Here is a 19,995-nt window from a genome sequence, read left to right as displayed (position 1 = left end):
TCATTTAATTCTTGCCAATACGTTATGAGTTATGAAATTTTATAATCACATCATTCCAAAGGAAGCCGAGGCTCAGGAACTTGGAATAACACCCCGAGTTCTTACAGTTATGAATAGGGACCTGGGATTTGAATCAAGGACTTTCAGCTCCTGCTTTCATCCTTTCCATCTCTTCCTCCTTTTTTTCCAATTTTTTCCCCATTCTTAATCTCCAAAAAAATATATTTAATAATTATTAAACGTCCACTATGTATGATCAATCTTTCCATGGGACTTTTACCTCATAATAATAGTTATATAATTATTAATAGCTAAAACAAAAGCAGATATCCTTGACTGTTCTCTCTCTCCTTACCACATCCACTCTGCTCAGAAATATTATTGTTTCTAAAATCAAAAAGTATCTTCAGACTCCAACCAGCTCTTATCATCTTCACTGGTACTACCCTGGTCAGATCCACCATCAGCTCTTATCTAGATTCATGCAACAGCCTCTTAACTGGTCTTGCTGCATGCACACTTGCTCTAATATAGTTTATTCGCAACACAGCAGCCAGAAAGTTTCCAATAAAATACTAAGTCAGATGATATCACAAGCTGAAAACCCTCCAGTGATTTCTCTTTCACTAAAAGTTCTTATAATGACCTATTAGATCCTATGCGACTGCCTCCTTTTTAACTTCTATGCTATCATCTCCTACATCCCATCCCTGATTCTCACTGCTCCAACTCCACTGGTTTCCTTGCTAATCCTCAAAAACTCCAGCAAAGTCCTATGCCAGACTTTGCTCTGGCTGGCCCCTCTGCAAAGAGGAATCTTCCCCCAGACATCTAACCCCCTAACCTTCTCAAAGTCTTACCTCAAATGTCACCTTTTCGATGAGACCAACCATGTCCAACACATTTGAAACTTCAATACCCTCGCCAATCCACCACTGATTTCGCTTTTATAACCCTATTACTTTTTTTCATAGCTTTTATTTCTGACACACGTATAATATATTGTCTGTTCCTCCAACCAGAATGTAAGCTCCAGGAGAGCAAAAAGAATGTCTGGTAAAAAGTATCCAAAACTACTCTAGTTTTGTTTATTTGGTTGACTTTCTTTTTACTGTGATAAAAACATTTAATGTGAGTTCTCTAAAATTTTTAAGTGCACAATACAGTATTCTTGACTATTGGCGTAATATCGCACAGAAGATCTTTAGAACTTACTCAGCACATTAACTGAGAAGTTATGCCCACTGAATAGCAACTCCCCACATTCCCCTCCCTCCCAGCCCCTGGCAACCACCATTCAACCCTCTGCTTCTATGAGTCTGACTATTTTAGATACCTCATATTAGTGGAATCATGTGCTATTTCTCCTGTGATTGGCTTATGTAACTTAGCATAATGTCCTCAACCTTCATCTGCATTGTTGCATATGGAAGAATTTGCTTCTTTTTTAAGGCAGAATAATATTCCATTGCACGTATATACTGCTGGAGTTTTGAGAAGCAGAATGCAGTAGAATGGCTCCCAAGGGGAGATCATAAAAAGCAATATAGCTTCCTGCTGTCTCTCTTTCTCTCAGGACAGGCAACTTAGAAGTCCAAAGCCCAGCTGTCCTGAAATCACCATGCTAAAGAGACTGATTCTATCATTTACCTTAATGCTTTTGAGGCTCATCCATGTAGTGGCATGCATTAGTTCTTCACTCCTGTCCATTGCTGAATAGCATTCCAGTGTATAAATATGCCACTTTTGTTTATACTATACATTATCAGTTATAGATATATGATTATTTCTTTTTTTTGGCTATTACGAATGATGCTACTATGAGCATTCATATACAAGTCTTTTTTGTGGACATGTGTTTTTATTTCTCTTGGGTAAAACTTCTGGATTATGTGATAATTTATGTTGAACTCTTTAAGAAACTTTTAAAGTGTTTTCCAAAGTGACTATGTTATTTTACATCCCCACTAGCAATGTATGAGGGTTTAAGCTTCTCTATATGTCACCATCATTTCTTTTTCTGAATGTTATTTATGCCACAACATTATTTGGGGGTAATGTATTAACACAACAACATATTACCAAAATAATTTTATTAGTTATTTTCTATCCCTCTACTAGAATATAAACTTCACAAAAGCATGAATCTTAATCTGCATTGTTTGCTAATCTAACCCAAACACTTAGAAACTGTACATTAAATGTGTCACCAAATCTAATAATTGACTCATCAAAACAACCACAATTAAATAGGAACATTAAGTTGACTGATTTATTCCTTTCTCTAGCCTCTTAAAATTCAAAGTACCAAACTTGTTTTCAGATGTTATATTTTGATAACTTTAAGTCGTCATCAAGCAAATTAAAAAATATATTTAACACAAATTTAGATAAATTAAGAATAACTGAACAAGGAGTATAAATGCACATGTGTTCATGTAGTATATACATATGCATGTATATATGTAAACATACATATATATGTATATATGTAAACATACATATATATGTATATATGTAAACATACATATATCTGTATATACATAAAAATATATATCTCTCGAGTCAATCTATTGCCTCTGGGGATCCTCAACTTAAGGTGAGCATAAAACACATCCCCTGAAAGGAAGACACACTGAAATGTTAAGTACAAAAAGAAATTCACAATAGCTAACGACTGTCTGCCTTTGATCCATTTGTTAGTGTCCTGTGGAGGAAACATGTAAGGAAGATAATCACCAGAAAAGTCTTGAGAAATCTCAGCCTAGCAGGTCCCTGCTGATAGCTCAGTGGGTGTGCTCCACCAGAGGTCCAAGAGGACAACATGTATTTAAAAGCACTGTCACCTGTGCCCCTGTGATACCCAGGGGTCCAGCCCAAAGAACACTTTCCCTCATAGCAGAGGGGCAAAAGAAAAAAGGTTAAAAGCCCAGAGGCAGATAAAAATCATTTTTGTAAAAGAAGTTCTCATGGTAATGTGTAAGGTTTGCTTGAAGTACAAGCTCATATTTTGTTCTCATGGTAATGTATAAATTTTGCTTGAAGTACAAGCTCATATTTTTAGGAAAACAGCATATTCCAACTTTTTAAAAATAGTGTTTTTAAATTAAGAGGTATACAGAGGTAATTAGAGGCCATATTAAAATAATCAAAATAGAGGGGACATTTGAATGTCCCTACCTCAGGCTTCATGGAAAGGTCACTATGACAAATTTAGAATAACAGAACAAGAAGAAGTAAAAAAAAAATCACTTTAGGTAAACCCACTGGCTTTAAAGAGGACTTAATCTAAACTGTTCTGTAAAGAAAAGGATCTATCATGATCTTAATATATTCCAGAGAATGTTATCAATGTTCATTGGCAATACAATCTATAATTGTACAACCCTTTGCAAAACACAAGTAAAGTTTCCTATGATAGATGATTGGCTAAAGAAGCTGTGATACATATATACAATGGAATATTACTCAGTCACAATAAGCGATGAAATACTGCCATTTGCAACAACATGGATGGACCTCAAGATAATCATACTAAGTGAAATAAACCAGACAGAAAAAGTTGAAAATCACATAATATCACTTATATGTGAGATATAAACCTAAAAGCAACAAATGAACAGGACAAGCAAACAGAAACTCATGGACATGGACAATAGACTAGTGTTTACGAGAGGGTAAAGGAGAGTGGGGAGGGGAAGGTAGACGGGGTAAAAGGGATCAAATATGTGATGACAGAAAGAAATCTAACCATGGGAGGTGAACATACAATGCAAATATATATATACCTTACTGTTAAAATGTAAAGCTGAAATTTACTGGATTTCATTAACCAATGTCAGTATAAAAAATAAATTCAAAAGAAAAGGAAAGAAAAATAGTTCAGATAATTCATTGTGTTTAGTGAAGTTACCCAGCGGAGTAGTGTGCTACATTCTAGTTTAATTGAATTACTGTTGTAATGTATTTGGGAGGACAAGTAGAACATTTTCCTTGATGTGTCCCTTAAAATTGAAGGGTAGCAGAACATGCCACCCCAAAATACACTACTTTAGTATAAAGATTAGTTTGAGCTAGACTTAATTGAGAAGAAGCAAATACAAGAAAAGCTCTCTACTCCCTACTTGCCTAAAAGGAGATCCTAAATTTACAAACATGCCCTGCCTTCTTTGCTATCTGGAGGAACAAAAGTTAATCCCCTGGATACAATTTTAGATCCTATCAGCTTGAAGATAACTGTAGAGGAATCTGCATAAGGAACTCTATTAGGTAGCTTTTACTTCCACACTTAAAAACCCAAAACCGCTTTCCTTTTTTCTGTTTCTTTCTTCTGTTTCTCCACAAATTTACTGTTCTTTGTAAAAGATGCCATATAAATCAGAATTCTAAGCCATCATTTTAAGTTACTTATTTTTTTACCTGGATATCTCCTATATTTATACATGATGTATATGTTAATAAACCTGTTTGCTTTTCTCTTGTTAATCTGGCTTTTAGAATGATGTTCTCAGCTAAAACCTCAGAGGAGAAGGAAAATTATTTATCCTCCCCTACAAAATAATAACTCACTAAACAAGATCTCAAAGACCCAGAAAGGTATTTAGTAGCTAACCAAACTTTACTTTGGAAGGTCGCTAAACACATTGGACAGAATAAATATCCACAATGGAATAGCAGCATATCTGGGAGAATCGTTGAAATAGGAATATAATAAGCTTTGGGGATATTAGAATGGAACTAAAATATAGTAGTTATAAAAACAGTCAAAAAAATTACTATTTGTTGAGCACTTACTACCTGTCAGGCATGGACTTAAGCTCTCATTTGATTAAAATACAACCTTGAGACATTGTATTTTAGAGGGACTCGGAAAGTACACAAATTCATATTCAGCTTCATCTGACTTGAAAGGCACTGGCCACCATGGAACATGACCACTGAATTGAAGCAATAATTTATCATCTAGAATCGACTCAATTGCTATCTACATGTTGACCAGCAAGAAGGTTCAGACTACCAGACAGTCTTCAACAGAGGAAAACACGTTCACTCTTACAGTTTGCTATGAAAATCAATTTTCTCACCTAAAACATACATACCATCGAGGATTTCTGAATGTGAATTCTGCCTATATGTATATAGATAGGCAGAATAAAAGCATAAGAAGAAACCAAAAATATCAATAAGACTAAATAAGAGAGTAATTTATCACTGGTATTTATTTTGCCATTTACATTCTTGTTACCGTTTGGGGGCAATTTGAACTCCAGCGGCTTGGGTTGCAGGTAACAACACAGAAGTGCAATCAGCATTTTTCCTTGATTCCATCCCGCCAACACGGCAAAGAATTACAGGTCAGTGAGATTTAGAAAAAGTAAGATTCATTACTAGTATATTTTAGAAGGAGAAGGGCCATGCTAAGGAAGGCTGCAGCCCTGTGGAATTTGGGAGGTAAAAAGACAAAAGGTAGAGTAGGCTCCCAAGGAGGAGCGGATTGAGAGAAGAGGACTGTAACAATGCAGAAGTGAGGAGGTCTGTATCATAGTAGGGCTATGAGGGGTGGTTACAAAGGCGTTCCTAAGTAACTGGCATGTGAGGTCATTTTGACTGACGCTTGGCTTTATAGAACACTTTACCTAGTGCTTACTCTACTGCCAATGAGGTGTTCTTTGAGCAGTGCCTGGGCTGGGGCCCCGTTCCTTTGTTTCCCTGTCACTCATGTCTGACCATCTACCTGACTCCTGACAAGCATCCTACACCTATTATCTCTACTTCATATCAGGAACTTTCAAAATAGACATCTCTTTAGATCAGAAGTAGAGGATTCGTATGCAAATGATTTATTAAGGAACTGCTCTGAGAAACCAGTAAGGGAGTAGAAAAAGCAGGATATAAATATGAAAAAAATCCGTGACCGCAGTGTGCTCTCAGGCAAAAAGTCCCTTGGAAGACTGCTTTAGCCTGACCCACAGGAGAACTCTGGATAATATGTTACACCTTTGGTTTATGCCCACTGGGAACGAGGGAGCTGGTATCCATATTCCTGCACCCATCAGTCATGGCAACGGGGATACAGTAGATCTAGGCAGAGCCCTGGTGATGTCTGCTATAGCATCTTACCTTTATTCTTTAGAGGAGAGAGGACAGGAAAACTTAGTGTGGTTAATAACTCTGGCCAACTCCTATGAGCCTGTTCTAGGTGTATTTGATGCTAAAGTCCAAGCTTTTTCTGACACACTATACTCTTATCCAATTATTCCTTCACCTTAGTGTTTTGTCATTCCTGTTGTCTGTTACTCAAGCATTCTCTGCCACTCTCTGTAAATGGAAACAAAAGGTAGTAAAACACATAATGATGGATTCCATAAATAATTCTGCATAATTTTCTGGCTTTGCCTGTGCCAACCTTTGCTGAGATCAGCAGTTCCTGTCACCCAGGGCTTTAGGAAAACGCTGTTACATTAACTCCCAAAGCCTGGAGGCTCTGCTTGGCTCCACGGAGTGTTGTATAATAATAGACTATTCTGTTACAGATAGTCTCAGGTTTAAAGGGCCTCAAAGGATTATATGGAAGAGTGGCATCGGGATAAAAAGAGCTTGGGTATATAAAACTGCAGAGCTCAATTTTGGGAAATACAAACCATTTGGGAAAATTATGGCAAAATAAACAGACTTTTTTTTTTCTTCTTACTTTTAAGCTTGGGTTTTGGTTCTACTCAGACCGAGCCCAAAGCTGAGACTTGATCAAAGCCGATTTCGTCCTTTAACCAGCAGTCCTCAGGCACTGGGAATGGGCAGGCTACCTTGTTGCTACACTTCCTCTAGTTATATCTCCATTTACGTCCTTTTTCTCTAGGCAATTTAGGCACATCTCTGCTCATTTATTAATATCCTCATAAATGTAAAACCTAGGGTCCTATTTATCTAGTCATTGAAATTCTATAAAACAGTAATGTGGAATGTAAAATATTCAGTGATTCTCAAGGGAAGAAAATTCTATATTTGACCTTATTTCCATTGGTCCATTTATCAATGACACAAAAATATTATCAGCTTGATCATTATACATAAATAAGGATTGAATCTCTAATGAGAAATTAAACTAAAATTACTTTAAAAGCAAGCATATCCAAGTCAAGGTTTTATAAAACATTGACTTGGACCATAATTTTGCTTGTCATCTTTTTCATAAAAGAAGATTTACACATCCTGTGATAGCACTAACCTTTTCAAAGAATGGCAAGTACACCTCATATATTTAAGCAATTGTGAATTATGACCCCTAAATTGTGATATCTAAGAAAATCAGAGAAAATGTAGGAAAATGGGATAACTCAAATGATAGTAGAAAGTGACTTCGTTCGAGTTCCAACCCTTTTGTGTTTAACTCGGTAATATTACCACATCTGGTACTTTTGGTTAAGTGATTCCAATTTCCTTTGATTTCACAAATCATTTATTTAATTCATTAGTTATTTGCTGAGTACCTACTGTTTGCCAAGTGTACGATGCCTTAGTGCCTAATGTTGTTTAGGGATTTAGGAGGGAAAGCTCACTGCGTTCCATAACAGCTCCCATTTATTCAATCACTCAACAACAAACATTCCTCAAGGATCATCTCTGATATTGGGACAGAGAGGCGAACCAGAACCAGTGACTTTCCTTAAAGAGCATGAGAGAGAGAGAAGGAGGGAGGGAGGGGGGGAGAGAGAGAGAAGCCTCTATAATTGCAATAAAGTATAGGAAGCACTATGATAGAAGTCTGCACGATGGGGGTATGGTTGTAGCACAGTGGAAGAATGAATGCTACTCAGTGAGCCAACAGCTGGATCATGAAGAACACAGTATGTTAGTGTGAAGGGCAGAGGTAGAACACAGTTCCTTATCCATTCGAGACAGCGGGAAAAGCATGTGCAAAGATAGAGAAGTACGAAAATGTAACTGCAAGTGGTTTAGCTGGAGCTTGGTGATGGACAAGAGGTCCTAGAGGGCTCGGTTTGTCCTGCTATAGAGTGTGGGCACCATCCTACGGGAAATTGGGAACCATTATAGGGTTTCAAACGATGCACTTCTTATATAGTTAGATCTCCAATTTTAAAAGATCATTCTGGAAGAATTATGGAGGATGGATTTGAAAAGGGGAAGAAAAGATTTTGGGTCAGATATACCAGTTAAGAGCCAAAATACAACGAAAACCTAAATTAACAATATAAATAATAAAGATAGCAAACATTTCCTGAGTACTCCCAATGTACCAAACATTTAAACAAATCATCTCACTGATATTTTTTTCACCAATCACAGCTCACTTCCCATAATGTTTACATCTTCAGAGTGTGTACTTTATAGATGAGGAAATCTCACCTAATGAGGTTAAAATCTGATTAAGCTAGTATGTGACAGCCACAAATTAAGCCCAGGGAAATATGTGAGAAATTTTTATGAGGAATAATTGAAAAAAATGAATAATAGATTATATGTAGGAGACTCAAAGGAGGGGCCACAGTAAGTCGTACTCCACAACTGTCCACTTCCCTTTACCTAATGTATTGAGAATGTTAGTATGTGTGGGAAAGGGTAGCCACTATTATACATACAAATGCAGCCTCCAACCTGACAAGATTTATGACTCCCCTCAGATAAACTGTATGATCATGAGGGAATAACTGCTACGCCAAGCTCTGAATCACCAAGAGCCACAAAACCTGCAGGAAACATGTGCCTATCTTACAGCTCTTACCTTCCTCACAGAAGGATCTTCATTCTAGAAGAAGTACAAAGAAACTGCATAAAAATTTTTGCACACATGCATTAGACTCACAGGCCCAATGAGAAATTCCTATTGTTATCTGAAAAATTGACAAATGAAAATTATTCTAGCAAATCGAGGATGCCATATAGCCATGATTAGAATGGCTTATATTTCACATCCTTCATATAATTTCTATCCACATACTCTTTACAGAATTAAAAGCTAAATAAAGAAAAAACGTGTGGTATAAATTAAAGGAAAGCAATTGTGCTATCACAGTGAGTAAATTTAAACCCTCCAGCAGTAATGTGTACATTCCATGTTTTGCATACATCTATACTATGTTATTGTGGGGACTTTAAGGTTAACAAGGGCTTTTAGAAATAATAATGTTTACAAGAGTTAATAATGTGCAATCAAATGGCAAATGTTATTGAGATATATTTAATTCACAGATGAAGAAAAATTAAAACAGTAATTGATAATTGTATGCATTTGTAAGCCTGTAATTTATATAAAAACTGTTATAATTTCACTCATAAACCTAGCCTTAATTCACAAATGTGTCCCTCTAATGGTCCAAAAATAAATTATTTTTTCCATATAAAATAAATTTTAAAAGTCATGCCCCATCTAAACCATCACCTACCATATTCATTCAACTACTTAGTTACAGTCACAGAAAATTAGAATTATAAGGGAATATAGGACACAAACTCTGTACGTATAGCATTTCCTAACTGAGTTACATGAAAAAGTTCAGCAAGATGGATTTTTCCATGAATAAAGAATGCTCTCGTCGAATGTTTGGGAAATGGGGTTATTTCAAGTTCAATATTTCATTTATCAAACCATAGTAAACCATATTTTAATATGCTGATTAGCAAGGTAAATTTCCAAGAAAATTCTAAAGTGTCCAGAAGTTGTTTCCCCTAAATTTAACATGGAACTCTTTTATTCTAAGGATAAAAATCAACACCAGTGTTCTTCAGAGCACTGTTTCAACGGTTAATGTAATTTCAGTTCCTCATTTTACACACAACACTGAGGTATGGAAAGACAAGTAAAGTTTTTCAGGGTCATAAACGTCAACAGTGACAGAGCCAGGTTAAGAAATCTGTTTTCTAAGCACTGATGAAACTGATTTTTTTTTTTTTTGCTTTGCTTTCATCTTTCATATGTTTAACAGTTATAGTATTTTTCCTCTGAAACATTTCATACACATTAAAATGACGAAGGCTGAGTTAGCCATCAGTACGATGAGAAAACACTAACGATGGCTACTATTGGTGACTGGCCACCACGTGCCAGGTAAAATCTAAGGACTCTAGCAACTGGCCTTGCTTTCTCACAATCACCCTGCAACCTACTGAGGTACATGTTTTTCTCTTATGGTTAAGGAAAGTACCTCAGAGCCATTTTAAACTGGTCACATAGTTTAAGAGGATGGAGCAGGTCTTCCTGACTCAAATCCTCTGTTTTCTGCACTTTACCACCCGCCCCTCATATCAGAAAAGTAATACCCTTCAAAGTGTTCACCATGAAACTATTTCCAGACTAAATTCTGCAGTAAAAAGTGGATATGCTTTCTCGAACAGACCTTCTCTCTTCTCTCATGGACACCTAGAATCCACCAAATGTTGACTTTTCCACACTGTGGAAAAAACCTTTACTTTGGACTACTTTGTCCTCTATTAGATTTCTGCTTTTGAAACCTAATGGTCCAAGATATTTTGCAACCGAACATGTTAAAAATGATCACTGAAGCACATTCTAATCATTATATTCCATGAAAAATAGCCAAGATATTCTAGGTAAAATTTTAGCTAAAGCTACTAAAAGTGACTTTGGCCAAGGTAAGTAAAGTAACTGAAATACAGTCTAATAAACACAACAAAAGATATTAGAGTTTTAACAGAAAGGACCAATTTGATCTGGTCCTACCTTACATGAGGAGTCCACTGATCCAAAATTTCTTAATAGGTTCAAATTAATTCATCATGATTCCTCCAAATAGCATCCATACCTATTATGAACCACGGCATTAAAATTAAATACATTATTATCCGGGTCAAAACCAAAACCAGACTCTCATTTATTTACCTACATTATAAGAAAGTAACAAATTAGATTATATACAACAACCAACAAAATAACATTAGTGATAACAGCTCTCAAAAATTAGCAAGTTAAGATACCAAAAAATATAAAACATTTATTCATCCATTTGCTTTGAAATCAGACAAAAATAAATAAAATAGAGAAAGACTAGAGTAAACTCCTCTCTTACTTTCTTCATGGATGAAAATTAAAGAGAGGAATGCTAAGGTCTTAAAATATCCATTAGACATTCAATAGAAATAATTTGCTGACTCTCGCTGTTTTGTTTCCAAATTGTAGTTTTATTAACAGGAAGCCTGATTCCAGCAGCAAGGGTATAGATGTGACTGACACCAACGGTAATAAAAATATTACCCATTGAGGCTCAGCCGTTAGCACTTCTTGCTCACGGCAGCTTGAGGAGATCCCTTGACGATGATTCATGGTTTGAAACTCAGAACCATCTGCTCTCTTGGAGAGTTCCTCAGCCAAGGTGAAGAGGGGAATTTTCACAGCTGCATTCTTTTTCCTTGTAAAGTCAATGAAAAAGCATCCAACAAACCACAAAAATCTGGCACTGATTTGAATATGGCAGACATTATCCTCCATATGTTCTTGTTTCAATGGACTCTTTTTGCAGTAACTATCTCATTTTATGCCATTTCTTTTCCTCTTTTCATAATGTGAAGTGTCAATTTTTCTCACTCTACAAACTTCTTAATAACCTTTCCATCCAAGGCAATTCAGTTATTTATCCATCTCTATTTTAATGGAAAATATTTTGACTGTTGATAAAATTTCAGGGTTTAACTGAATCTCATCAAGTTAAATCATGTATTTTATCTTTAAGGAAACCAAGGCAACATGGGATTAGTTGATCACCTTAAAGTCATACAGCTTGTCACTGAAAGAATAATGACTTGACCACTTGTCACCCAAAACTCTGTCCACTCTGTCACCTATTCTTGAAAATCAGTCCACTTTGAAAAATCATTAAGTCATTATTATACCATGTTTATGATGCTGACAACCAAATTCGGTGATATGTTAGTAAACCAGCTCCCTGGAAAAAAGGAGGAGAAAGACCTCTGATTTAAAGCGATTTCTAATTTTCATGGTGATGTAAACACTCCTCCCATGGCCAATTTCAAATCATTAATAGTTTAACATCCAGCTTGCGAAAATCTTGAATATTTATCAGTAGATCCTATGGGCCAGCCAGTTCTAGCACACCACTGCAAAATGTTAAACTATTTGCAATTATTAATGCAACCAAGATTGATCTCTCTCTATTGCTTTTTGGATAGCAGAAGGCAAAAAATAAAAATGAGGTGAAAATTTAGTGAACTACAAAATGCATCTTTATTTTATATTTGGTTCAGTGTTTTCCAATACAAATAGAAAAAGGAAAGAGCAGAGATAAGATAGAAGATAAAGTCCCTGAATAAAACTTGAAGATGAAAGAACAACTTTAATTATCCTAATTAGACTAACCTCTATCTATGATGCACGAACCTAATGCATCACCTACCCTAACAAGAAATTAAAGAACTAGAAGAGAGAATGAAATATAAATAATTGAGAGGCGCTGATAAAGTTGAGTCCTAATTTATCACAGAGAGAAGAGTCCTCTTAGGCTGTGCTGAGAAGGAGCTCAGATGGTACAAACTGGCATTTAATCTACTTCACTTTTGGTACTAAGAGTTTCTAATTTTCTCTGGAGTTATTATAAGAAACCTATTGCTACCTTGGACAGAGTCAAATCCCTATACTCCAAGGCTGGCAAGAAAATCTACAGATGGCAAGAAACAGCTAAATATGATAAGCCTTACTCTTGTCTAGTGACAAGACTGTTACTTCTAGGATCCACCTTCCTGACCATGAACTGACCCTTTCCTTAAACCTAAATGGCATAGTTGGATAAGCTTTTACATTTAAATGAGACTTTACTAATGATTCAGGCCAACAGGAACAATTCCAGAGAGGCAAATAAATAAATCTCACTGATCTGATGACAAGATGGTGCTTCTCCTGGGTGCCCACTCAGTCCAGCCCATTCTCCAGAGGTCCTGCTCACAGCCACCTCTACTTGGCAGAGACCATCTTTTCCCTGACCACCAGAGCTTATTCTTGAACATATCATAAATCCTTAGAATCCAGGGAAGAATTATTCTTAGAAAAGAAAGAATACTCTACTCCTTCTCTCTCCTGTTTGAGACTTCACTTCTGAATCCCTATTTTCTACATCAGAACCTGCCACTTCCCAGGAATTACATCAGAAGTATCTCCTTCTTTGGAGGAAGACTTCCCCTTTAGCTACACTGGCGTGGCTTGGACTCAATTCCTACCAGAACAGCCACAAAAGAAGGCAGTAAAACTCCATTTCACTGTGCCCTCAATGAGTGTATCAATGATTTTGAGATCCTCTTTGTTCCTTGTGGCTTCTTCCTTTTGAAGAGTCCTGCTATGATTGCAGATTACCTCCGAAGCTTTAAAACATACTTGTTTAATGTGTTCTCTAGGAAGCCTCTCTCATTCAGCTGGTCATTTGGGAAAATGAAGATAATGCCTTGATCACATTATTGTATTAGTGTGGCTCTTGGCAGTTGCAATTGTGCCTTTGGTTTAAATCAGTAGACTGTAACGCTGACAGTGGTATCGAAAGACAGAAACAGAGATGGGTTAGGAAGAGGGCCCCTGCAAAGATTTATTAAAGGGTCTACATTCTCAACTTATATTTCAAAGAGAAAATGAAATGGACATTGGCCTAGGATGGAAGAAGAGGATTGTACATTAAGTTTGGTTTTAAAAAAATTACAAGCTCTTCGGGAATGCTCTCCTCCAAAGTGAGTTTGATCCTTTTTTTCCTCTGATTCCTTATAAAAAGTAACATATCAATTCTGACTTCAACTGAAGGAACAACATTAGACTCATACCATAGCGAAATTTACAGAAGGAGAGCACCAAAAGGACCATAAGAAAAAATTAAATCTTTCCAAAGTGAAGGGGGCAAAAGCAGTGCCAAGGCCAAGGAAGATAACTAATACAGAAGCTCAGGAACTCCAAGGTAAATTAAGGGATAAAATATGACTATTCCGATACAGGCATCATTTCTTATGTTTGCCTCATAGGACATCAATATGAAACTGCTCAGAATTTCAGAAGCCGCAGCCAAAAGTAATATTTTTATGAAATGTAAAAACCATCACTGCCTCCAGTGTCAAGGATACAACTGCGTGTGGCATCGCAGACTGACAGTATGCATGGAAATCCATTCCTCTGCCGTTACGAAGAAAGCTCTCTTTATTCTCTGTTTATATCCGGGCTATCTCTTTGCAGTCAATCATATTAAAATAAGGATAGCAAACACAATCCAAAATAGAATATACAATTTTTAAATGTTTTTACAATATGGTGACCTATGACACATAGCAAGCTTTTAGTGAGAGCATTCCCAGGGAACTTTGTTAGAAGATATGAATGGTATCACTATTATTTAAAAGCAACACCCACTTTTTCACAGATACGGAAACCCTGTATTTTCATCATTAAAACCTCCTTCAGACATTAAGTGCACTGACTTATGGAATGCATCCAGTATTGTACTCACCCCATAGTAAGTGTTGACCAAACGTCAGCACCTCTTACACACACTTTGGGAGCAGAGGCTGGGATATCTTGGGATAAATGATGTGCTGAGGAAGGAATCCTAAACTTTTTAACTAAAGTTCCTTTTACACTAAGTTTTTTATAAGGAAAGTTACAAGGGGAAATATCTCAGCAGAACTGAGCAGTGATATACTTGCATTTCCTAATGGCGGTTCTCGAACATTAGGTATGTGGTCTCGTCCTCATTATGAACACAAGCTCCCATAATCTTTCATCTGCCTGAGAAGCTCACATTAGTGTGATGGCTGAATAATGTAATACTAAATCCTTCTGGCCGGTTCAACTCATTCTCGCTGCTCTTAAAAACTCGTTTCACACTCTACAGTTAAAAACCAAAGTTAAGGTTTCATTTGAATATTTTCAATAGGAAGCTGTATGGGTACATGTGCATGTATTTTAGGCAAATATGTGTCTACACATACACACACACACAACACACACACACACATGTGTGTGTGTGTTGTGTGTGTGTGTGTAGAGAGAGAGAAATTAAAGGAATGATAGATACAGGGTTATCTGGTCTAGCATCACACCTTTGAATAGATTCGATATTATTATCATCTGTTTTCATAGTTGAAACAATAAAAATTTATAGATTTTAACTGTTTGCCCAAGGTAAAAATGCTACTAGAAAATAGGAGAATGACAACAGAAATCCAGATCTCCTGCTTCTTAATATGATTTACTTTCAGGACTAATATATTTCCTTTTATGTATTCTTAAACATTTTTATTTTTAAACAAAGTGTACCCTTGAATAATGCGGGGGTTAGGAGCACCAACCTCCCTCACAGTCGAAAATCCAAGTATAACTCTTGACTCCCCATAAACTTAACTACAATTGTGCCTCAGAGTCCACAGGGGACTGGTTCCAGGTCCCCCACCCCAGCCCCCTGGATACAAAAACCCATGGATGTTCACGGTCCTTATATAAAATAGCATAAACAAAACATACAGTCTGCCCACCATACCTACAGATTCCCAACAACCAAAGCTGCTGTTTTCAACCCGCAGTTGGTTGATTCTATAGATAAGAAACCCAGGAATACAGAGGGCTGACTGTATATTTATTTTTAAAAGTGCAAGTATATTTGAACCTGTGCAGTTCACACCCACATTTTTCAAGCATCAAGTGTAATGTTATATGTACAGAAAAGTTTCAAAAATAGTACAAAGTTCCCATAACTCTTTACTCAGCTTCCCTTAATATTAACATCTCCTATAACTGTCATATAATCATAAAAACTAATAAAGTAACACTGGAACGATGCTATGAAATAAATTATAGTTATCACCAGCTTTCGATTAATGTCTTGTTCTGCTCCAGGATTCAACCCAAGTTCCACGCTGCATTTGTTTTTTATGTCTCCTGGGTCTTTCCAAATCTGACTGATGCCAGAACTACTTAGTAAAGAAAATTTGATATCTCGAAAGGAATGATTATCATATCTGAAAATGAACTATTAATTAGTGATAATATAGAAGCCTTCATATCCATTCTCATGTGATACTTCATGATGGTGATTAGATTATATCTGCTTTTCTTCTATATTCTAAAATGCAACTATCTGAAATTTGTGTATCCCTTTTCCTTCCATAATTTGCCCATTTTACCACTGCAGATATAAGATTCAGTAGCTCTATAACAAGATATATCAAGGATCAGAATGGATAACATAGTAAAGAAGAAAAAGCTGATCATTTCTGTGTATTTCTGTGTAACTATAGGGAAATTACCTAAGCTCTCTGAATTTCCATTTCCTTATCTGTAAAACTACTTCTCAGAGTTATTGTAAGGATTGAATGTAAGGCTCCAAGCCCAGTGTTTGGAATATGATCATGCCCACCTCACAGGGGACATTTGGCAATGTTTGGAGATACTTTTGGTTGTCACAACTTTGAAGAGCTGCTACTAGTATCTATTAGGTAGAGGCCAGAGATGATGCAAAATGTCGTACAATACAAAGGTTCATCACCTGAAACAAAGAATTATCTGGCCCCAAATTTCATTAGTACCAATTAAATGATAAGACCAGTTTTTCTATATCCTGTCCTGAGACATAGATATCCCAAAGTTAATAGAGAAGCAAAACATATTTCATTAAGTCATCCTATTCAAACACCAACAACTAAAGGCTTATCTTCGCAGTTAAAAGTGAAGAATGGAAGCCCAAAGCTAAAACTTGAACACTCTCTCTTAACAGTCGATATTGCTCTGCCATCTATGTGTCCCTCCCCTGGCGTGCCCGATCTCAGACCACAACCCAAAGAGAGGATATACGAAAACTGAGCATGCCAACCCTCCCTTAAATTAAGGGCAAAAACTATAAAATATTTGCTTTCGATCTCACTTATCTGCATCTGAGAGCTGAGGGCAGAGTTTGGCCAAACTGCTCACACTTTCAACATACTTTTCGTTTCTGAAACTCTCATTATTATGATTACCTTTCTCTAGGAATATGACCTGTTCGGAGCCCCATTCAGTTTTCTCCCTATTAGAAAGCCACATCTTTTTCAAGTCTCTGGAAAAGAAATGAACAAACAGGAGGTTTGGTAATCAGAACAGAAATGGCAGTTTCCTCAGATTTAACAAAAGTGAAAGATGAAATATTTTCTATTATTATTTTTGAGTATAAAAGAACATCACAGGGAATGTGATCATAAAGAAGGCTATTTACCTTATTCTCACTGTGCAATCATGTGGCAGACCACACGCTGCAGTGACTATTAAATCTGACAAATTAGGTTGTAACCAGGATGCTGGGTACCTTAAAGTAACTTAACTATATAAAGATGTATACTGGCAAGGAAAGCTTGTGACATTGTAACTTCCCAAAACGGATAACCTTGCTACTTCAGAGAGTTGGCAAGAGAGGGGCTTGAATACAAGTCAAAACATCTGATAGCAATATTACTAACAATAATAACAGCAACTAATATAAAATGATAACAGTATTAAGAACTTTTGAGAATTCAATATGTACCAGGCATTAGGTTTAGGCTTTGTACAACTTACCCAATTTTATTTGAATAGTAACTGACTCAGTTACTTATAAACTATCTCTATCTGCAATTTAACAATGGAGAAACTTAGGGGCAATGTCATAGAGCTAATAAATGGTGGATTCAGGACATGAAACCAGGTCTATTAATCAGTACACCACATTCTTCACTTATGATTACAACCTGTGTTAATCAACCCACATTCTTTATTTTATCAATTTGAATAAAGAAAAAGATTTGAGCTAAAGATTATTTGTGTGTAGCAAACCATTTCTTCATAAAGAATGTGAGGTATTTACTCACTCTTTCAACAAACATTTTTAAGTACTTAATATGCTCTCTTGGAAACTGGTAGAGAGAGAAAGATAAATCAAATATTATAGTATCAAATAACTTGTGTGGTATGAGATAATAAAAAGAGAAAGAGAATGAATGAATGACTGAATGAATGAATGAGATGTTTCCAGAAAGTTTAAAGGAGGAATGTTCCCTCCTGCAGAGCAATATTCATATTGCCTAGAACTGTGCATCATTCATAATAAACAATGAATGAATATATGCATAAATGAATGAAGGAACAATCAAGTAACCTACAAGCTGGTCCTCATGTACAAAAGTGGAGAGAAGAAAACATTCAGTCAGAGCTAATGAAGAGAATTAAAAGGATAAACGGCACTGAGTTTGTTAATTTACTGTGCTTAAATGAAAGAAAATAATTTTCCTTTATACAAAGGACTTTCTTTTTGTCAAAAATTCCAACAGAGTAAGATATAAAGAAGAAATCAAAAAGGCCACAAAATGCTAAGTAATAAGTGGACCAATAAGTCCCAGCTAATCAATTTTGCTCAGTCAATGTTCTGTTGTCATTATATCTTTTTAGGGAGACTCAAGTTTATTACATAGGTGAGAAGAAAGATATCTGTTGGATCTCAGACCGTATAATAAACTACTAAAACAAACAAAAATGAAAAAGTAAATGTTTGGGAAAATGTTATGCGGAGCCTTGGATAAAAAAATAAACATTAATTTTTCATCATTTGCTTAAGAATAAAGAATAAACACTAGATCTCTGCCTATGGTTAGCCTACTGTCTGCCATTTCTATTTTAAAGCAGGGTTAATCTGAAAAAAAAATCTTCCTCTCTTTTGCATAAAAATGGGAATGCTAAAAAAAAAAGTCATATGTCTTAAACTTTTTAAAATATGTACCTGTTCCAAAATATACGAAATCTATGTTTCAACCTGGTCACCTATACTCAATTTCAACTTCAACAAGCTTGGATAAAGACACCAAGATTTGTAGTGTTTTAATTATTTATTAAATTATTTTTTTTAGGCTCCCTTACCCTCAAAATTAAGCTCTTGATTCTTTCTGAGTTTTAAAGTAAAGAGTTAACAGCATAAAATATTTTCAAACAAAACTGAAAGGGAGATGAAACAAGCAGAGATTATAGCCATGGTTGTTCAAAACACCAGCTGGGTGATCCATTTGCAAGTGGCAAATTTAATAACTTGACCATAACCGTCAAATTCATTTGAAGGATTTGTTCTAGGATAAACATTTACCCTGCATCCCTAGGGAGTGCTTAGTGATGTAAGTTTCGTCAAGTGTATGAAAGGCAATACCTTTTATTGTACTCTTTGGGGGGTTCAACGGGATTGACCATCACTTTTAGTTATTTATAAACGTCAAATAGCATAGTCAAGAAACCAGTGTGACACATGAAACTTAAATAAGGTGAAATTCCATCAGACTCACACTGCCCACAATTCTCACATTCCACTTGATGAAACACACTGACAATAAGATGGAAAACAGAGCAGCATGTATGTGGCTTTATAGCCAATGTATTTAAACCCACATCCAATAAGGACATCTATGTACCATTACCTGAACTCCACATCCCCTCGCTGCCCCTATATATTCTTAATGCCCAAAGAACAAATGCCGAAGTTATATATAAGCCAATTGGTAACTGTAGTATAAATCATATTAAAATAAATAGAATTCATGGCTAAAATTAAATAGCCCATTGCAAGGCTCTTGTGTAAATAAAACCATTGTTCCTTGGTATATTAAAATTGTATTTATCAAACACAAAAGAGGAATGAACACAAATTGCATGAAAAACGCAACTCATTTAGGACAAAATGATGGTCTGTAATAAAAAGATTTATTGTATGACTAAAATGAAAATTAAATTCCTGTTAAAATATTTATGTAGATGTGGCTGAAACATTCGGCTGAGAGATAAATCAGCGCGGCCTTTGGCATTCTGCAGACATAATTCCTCTATTCTTCTGCTACAAATTTAGAGCTTACAAGATGCTAATGGCATAGTGGTTTCCAGGACAGTCTCTGCAGACTAGTTTTGCTCAGCAGGTGGTAAGAATTTGCATCCATATTTCAAATATACTTCTATCTCATTACTAGCTTCTTATTTCTTTGTGATTTATGTCTCTATAAAATTCC

General features: G+C 35.9%; 1 long non-coding RNA gene across 1 annotated transcript; it reads right to left on the bottom strand.

Annotated features, from left to right (window-relative positions):
* Window positions 1-8,795: 8,795 nt before the first annotated feature.
* Window positions 8,796-17,047, bottom strand: LOC118602988. The gene is made up of 3 exons (XR_004951060.1): window positions 16,966-17,047; window positions 10,697-10,778; window positions 8,796-8,849 (listed from the first exon to the last, which is right to left on the bottom strand). It is a non-coding gene; the product is annotated as an uncharacterized LOC118602988 (long non-coding RNA).
* Between the last annotated feature and the right edge of the window lie 2,948 nt (window positions 17,048-19,995).

This window comes from Rousettus aegyptiacus, unplaced genomic scaffold (assembly GCF_014176215.1).
Source record: "Rousettus aegyptiacus isolate mRouAeg1 unplaced genomic scaffold, mRouAeg1.p scaffold_m13_p_5, whole genome shotgun sequence".
Classification (NCBI taxonomy): domain Eukaryota; kingdom Metazoa; phylum Chordata; class Mammalia; order Chiroptera; family Pteropodidae; genus Rousettus; species Rousettus aegyptiacus.
Note: the sequence above shows the minus strand (reverse complement) of the source record. Positions and strands in the feature narration are given on the sequence as shown.